Genomic DNA, 6,373 nt, shown 5'->3' on the forward strand with positions numbered 1-6,373 from the left:
ACCTATTTAAGGTACTACATGGGAGAATAGATACCCATCATGGTGTACCTTATTTAAATTTGAGAAACTTGATGTATTTATTTGGGAATTTTTGATATATACTATCTCTCGTCAAATCGCTTTGGAGACTGAAATTTAAAAAAAAATTACGATCCTGAGAAGGGCTACAATATAGCATTAGCATGGCAGGAAAACAAAAGTCAAGGGCTATGTGCCGTAGAAGACCAATTGCAGAGGAGTTACAGTTGCATTGATAGTTATGGTTTCATATAATGTTAAACTGATGAGTAGCCGTGTTTAATCATTCCTTGGGCCCTCCAGCGATGTTCATTACTGCCCCTTACAAAGATTCATGTGATTACCACAAAAGCTTCGTTAAGAGTGCAAGGCATTCATTCATCTTATGATAAAGAAGTACTGATAGCCATTCTAATGATATGTGAGCCAGGTTATAGTCCTGGAAATAACTCCAACGTTTACAACATTTTAAAAATGAAAAAAAAAAAAAAGAAACCAAAAAAGCAAGATGTCTGATATATACCAATTAGAAACTATAAAAATGACTCTTTTATTGCACAGTTGATGGTTTTATTTCCAGAGGTTGACAACATGGTTTGTGAATTATTTAGGTTGCCTGTTCTTTTCCCCCTTCCTCTTATCATTTGAATAACTCACCAAAAGAGTGCAGGATGGGAAATAAATGAATATCTCCAAGAAGTCCTGGTATTTATACAATTTTTGGCTGACATACTATTTTTAAAAGTAGTGCTTTTTAACACTGTGCAGATGTTGGCTGCTTGGATGTCAGGAAATTTGCTTTCAGTTTCTGTCTGGGTTACACAGAGGGGTTGAGGAATTGACCAAAAGTCACAGTTAGTAAGTTAAAAGCTAGAATTTATACAAGGTCTGCCTTCTTTGCACTGTACGTTCTCCACTGCATTTTACTGCTCCTGGTTCTGTTACTGTCAAACATTAAGGCCTTAAGCAAATTAATTCCCATCTCTCGTCATGTATAAAATGAGGAAGTGGATAAATACTGGTTCTCTACTTAGCACGAGCCTCCAGTCAGCCTCAGCATATGATAAGTATATGCCAATAACTTTTTTTAAAAGGCAATTTTTTATCAATGGCATTAATTTTGTGCATTTAAAATATACTGTGAATGGCTCAACTACAATATTCCAATAAGATTTGCATTAAAAATGCCTGAATTCATCAAATCCTATAACATCAGTGTTGCAATTTAGAGTCATTTATAGTCTCAAGCATAAACATTTTTCAGGATAATGGAGTTTTATTTCTCTTTAGGCGAGACATACAATGCACAAAATTGTGAACTACTGCATTTGATCTTCTTAGGTTTCCTGCTACCTTCAACTTTCTATCATTTCATGATTCTATTCACTGGAGTTCCACTTGTATAATTTTAGATGCGACTACTTATTCAGCAAATATTTAGTAAGCATTGGGTTTGTCCTTGTCAATAAAACTGATGAATGAGACAGGTATGCTATCCCCTGAAGCTCCCAAGTTAAAGTTTACCAAGAAGTACAATAAAAAATAAGAGAAAAGTCTTCCTGATTTTGTTTGAAAGTCAGTTCCTTGAAAGAACTGATCCAGTTCAATTTCTTAATCAGCGTTAATAGAAAAACATTTTAAATCTTATAATCTCTGGTTACTTATTTGCCCCACTAAAGTACCATAAATCATTTCATTTTAAAAATAGACATACACTAAGTTTTCCAATTACCCTTAACATACTCTGCTAAATAGATTTTACAGTTGGTAAATAAAAAAATGACATCCCAAAATATTATTGTTTAGCTCTTTAAAATATTTACTTTTGGCCTTCCTTTTTCTCTATTCCGTGTACAGAAGTACCTAGAGCACTGTTTATAAACAGTATCTTTCTTGTATAACTTTCTGTCATTACAGGTTTTTTTTCCCAACAATTTCATTGCTTTTACATTTGGATTTGCCACTATCAATATATTTATAACCTCAGTTTCCCTTTGATTTGATTTTGCTCAATAGCCTCAACGGTTAGTCCATTTGGTCCCTTTTATACATACCTCTTTTTCTAAACAAATTCTAGGGCAATTATATGATTTTCCCTGAGTTTTCATTATTTGAATGAATTTCTTAGTGTTTACATCCACCAGATCAGCGGTTCTTAACCTTCCTAATGCCGTGACCCCTTAATACAGTTCCTCATGTTGTGGTGACCCCCAACCATAAAATTATTTTCGTTGCTACTCTGTAACTGTAATTTTGCTACTGTTATGAATCGTAATGTAAATATCTTTTTGTTTTCCGATGGCCTTAGGCGACCCCTGTGAAAGGGTCGTTCAACCCCCAAAGGGGTCACGACCCAGAGGTTGAGAAACGCTGCACTAGATGGTAACTATATTCTCTACTAATAATCCATCTTTTCTTATTTTTTCAATGGCTTAATAAATTGAAGTTTATTTTTGGCTCACATAATAGTCCAAGATAATTGTTCTTACAGGCAGGTAACTTCCCTCCGTGCCTGGATCAAGCTTCTTCCTATGCGGGCTCTCTATTCCCTAGGGATTGTGTGTGTACAGTGGTAGCTTTGAATGTGCATATATCAATTATGCACATTATTATATAACATGTAATATAGAATGTATAACTATTGCATAACTTATAATTTGCATGTATAAATTAGCAATTGAATTTATTTTAAAATTTCATTGAGGTATAATTGACATATAACCTTATATTAGTTGTATGTTAGCCAATGCATTGAAATGTATAAATGCAGTAACGTATAGAACAATATTATAAACATTTTCCAAACACTTCCAAAATGTTTGTTGCCAGAATGAAGCAAGCTGAAACATGAGATGTGTGTTCACAGCAAGAGCCACCTTCAAATGCACAGAGCGTATCCTGTGGGGAAGGTGTACAGATGCACGAGTGGCAGCAGCAAGATGAACTGCATCCGCCAATCCGTGTTTACCTGAAGCTCTTCTCTAATAGATTTCTCAGGAAGGGTTCATGAAAACCATGTTGCCAGAGTTCCTGCATGTTGACAGTAGATTCCTGTGCCTTTTATACTTCACAGGCCAGTTGTGCTGGATATTAAATCTTGGCCGACATTTTCTTTCTTTTAATATACTGGTCACCCCATTTTCCTCTGGCACAAAAAGTTGTTGTGAAAAAGCTTGGCAATCATCTAATTCATATTCCCTTATAAGTCAAATGCTCTATTGAACTAAGTACACAAAGAGTAGTATTTCTTTCCTTTTAAAAAATCATGCAGTGATTTTACTAGAATAAGCCTAAATGTTGGTTGTTACCAGTCAATAATCTCAGGTATACAGTATTTTCTTTCAATATTTAGATTCTTCTTTTTAAGTTTCAGGAACTTTAAAAAATTATAGTTTGTGGTATTCGTTTTTTTTTTCTTCCTTTGCTTTAGTTTTCTTCTTTAGGAATCCCCATTGTTGGAAGAAATCCATATGTTAGATATCCTTTGCAAATCTCAAAAATTTGTCATTTTCTCTCAAATCCATTTTCTCTCCTTCCTTTCAATTTTAAAAAAATATTACTTTTTTTAACCTTCTATCTCTCCTAAAGCATTAAGAATTGTGTTTATTTGCTCTTCTGTTATTTCTAATTTTTTCCTCATTTATAAATTTTTTTTTTTAAGATTTTATTGGGGAATTGGGGGAACAGCGTTGGGGAACCTGGAAAGGGGAACAGACAAGTTGCTGTCCTTTTGTTCTTCAGTGTAGTTGTGGAGGATGTCGCTTCACTGGCCCATGTTGGTATTAGCATTGCGCTCTTCCCAGGTGAGGAAGTCGCTCGCCAGCCATTGGACGGTGGCTCATGGTGGCTCACGGCAGCTCATGAAAGCTCACGCCAGCTGCCAGCCAGCCATACTGCAGCCCACGCCATCCCTGGCAACTCACAGCAACCCAGCTCCATGTCGAGCTGTTGTTCACCATCTTAGCTGTAGAGAGTGCAGTGTCACTGGGTCTCATTTGTGGGATCTCAACGGGGGCCCTGCTGCTCAGAGCTGGCATCCCAAGCCGACTCTTAACCAATGCGTCACTCGGCTGGCCCTATAAATGATTTTTTTCCATTTATTTCTAACTCTTACGGATGTTTACCACAAGTTTTGGCTTATCGAATGCTGATTTGGGGTGCTCTTTAATGGTTTACATCATTTACTTAATGCTTTTTAGCTAATTTTGAAATAATCCTTTAGTTTTCCTTAGATTTTTTTTTTAAGCACGTCTTTCTGTTGTGCTTTCATTGTCTGTAGGGCTTTATTCTGCTTTTTATTCTCTTCAAATTATAGTATTTTTGCATGGCATTCCACCTCCCAAATTTTCTTTTGCTCATTTCTATGTCACTTGGGTTGCTTTAAACTTTTAGAAAAAGAGTTGGTTCAAGAAACATTGGTAGTTTCAGAGTCCCCTCTTCAGTCATTCTTCAGTTGTATTAAAAACACATGATGGCTTGCTTTTTGCTATGTCCTTAATATCTTTCCCTCCCCAACTTTTATAGGAACCCTCTTTTTTTTTTTTTTCATCTTTGTAGTCCCTGTCCTACTCAATATTGATCCTACTCCCAGGATTTTCTCCTAGTGTGAGCACTATCATAGAAGATGGTCCCGGTAGGTCAGTGTTGAGAGTTCCTTGGGCTGCACTGCTCTAGCCCCTTCCAAAATTCTTACGCAGGTCCCTGGCACTCACCTGTAACTGGACTTGGCATGTGCCCTTCCCACTTCCTGCTGCTATTCTCACATCAGCCTGTTATATTTTCCAGTCAATGACTATTGGCTAGTTTGTGGTTCTCCTGTTTTCAGCCTGCTGGACGCTTTGTTGCATCCTTTTGCTTTCTTTCACACAGAGGCTGACAATATTCAGGTTTTGTGGATATTGGTGGTTTGACATTATCTGGTTTGCTTGAGGGTTTATGTCTATATTTTGGACATAAGCTATTCAGCTAGTTTTGTTGTAAATGCTGTCCATAGGTTTTTGATTTTGATATTTAGTTGTTCTGTTTTCACTTGGACATTGTGGAAGATAGGAAAAAATGTATGCCACTACCAACACTACCAATTTCCTAGAATCTTTCATTAACATTAGCTTTTGATATTTAAAGGATTCTTTTTGCATTTACTGTTAAATAATATCATTAATCACTATAAAATCTTTTACCAAATTGATGTGAATGAAACTATTACTGAGACTACTTCATTATTATACCCACTTTTCAATGAAAAAAATATAGGCAATTGTTATAGTATGTGTTGAGATAAATGAATGAATATATACAGTAGACCCATGAAGGCAGCAAGGCAAGGCAGATATTCATGTCTCTTTATGATGTGGGGGTCAGTAAGATATAATGATTTATTTCCTGATGTGGAGATTCATGGAGGAAAGCTAACTGGTTGCAACTCTCCTCCCAATCAAGATTGGGGATCCACATTCTGTTCTATGTCAGGAAAACTAATGTGCACCTGTCTGCAAGGTGAGGCACCTGAACTGTTTATCAGCACACAGGAGTTTCACCATGAATGAAGCGTGTGTTTGCTCTAGCTAAGAGAACCGGTGAGAGGAACAAAGCACTCTGTCCATCAGCAGTGATTATAATATAAACACACTAATGATGCATAGTTAAATAAAACAGAAATGGGGAAAATGCCAAGTTGAATTTCAGAAAAATTGTTTGAATGCAAATATTTAAAAATTCCCTGAGGCTGCTCAGCAGAGGGTGAAAGAAGGAAACAGAGCAGTTGAGATTCTGAGTGGCCAGAGCTTAGGTGTTATACCCAAAGGCCTCCGAGTAGTTTAAATCTCAGGAGAAAGAGAAAGAAAAAGATGAAGATAGAAAAACACAGAGGCGTTTATTTCTAAATGGAAAATGCCAAGCATACTTTGCTTCTCCCACCTATTTAAAAAAAGCATGCATATTTGACCATAAACTTCTCTTAGTAAAATTTAACACATTCATTTGTGGGGAGATCTATGGGAAAAAGTAAGAAATAGCACTTTATATCTCTGGCTCCATGTTACTTTCTTCTGTTTCAAGTGACCCCTCCTTGGGAAAGATTTGTTTAAGGCACTTTACATCAGTTGTTACTTTCCTGATAAATTCCTTTGCTTTTATGCAGACATTTTACTAAAGATTAACTGGAACCTTGCTTGCCCTCCAGAGACATGAACATAAAATCTAAGGCATTACCCAATTCTACCAACTTCCTTAAAAGGTGAAACGTTGGTAGGTCCCCTGATGCCCACCCGCCTCAGATTATTACCTCATAATTATATTCTCTGGATTGGAAAACGATAGCCTTCCTTGTTGCACGGGTATATGTTTTATTTTTTTT

General features: G+C 36.4%; 1 protein-coding gene across 1 annotated transcript in view; it reads right to left on the bottom strand.

Moving 5' to 3' along the window:
• Nucleotides 1-6,373, bottom strand: part of PLXDC2 (plexin domain containing 2) — a gene marked incomplete at its 5' end in the record, with an annotated part of 245,593 nt that overhangs the window by 21,737 nt on the left and 217,483 nt on the right. The gene's annotated exons all lie outside the window — the stretch shown is intronic.

This window comes from Hipposideros armiger, unplaced genomic scaffold, assembly GCF_001890085.2.
Source record: "Hipposideros armiger isolate ML-2016 unplaced genomic scaffold, ASM189008v1 scaffold_951, whole genome shotgun sequence".
Classification (NCBI taxonomy): domain Eukaryota; kingdom Metazoa; phylum Chordata; class Mammalia; order Chiroptera; family Hipposideridae; genus Hipposideros; species Hipposideros armiger.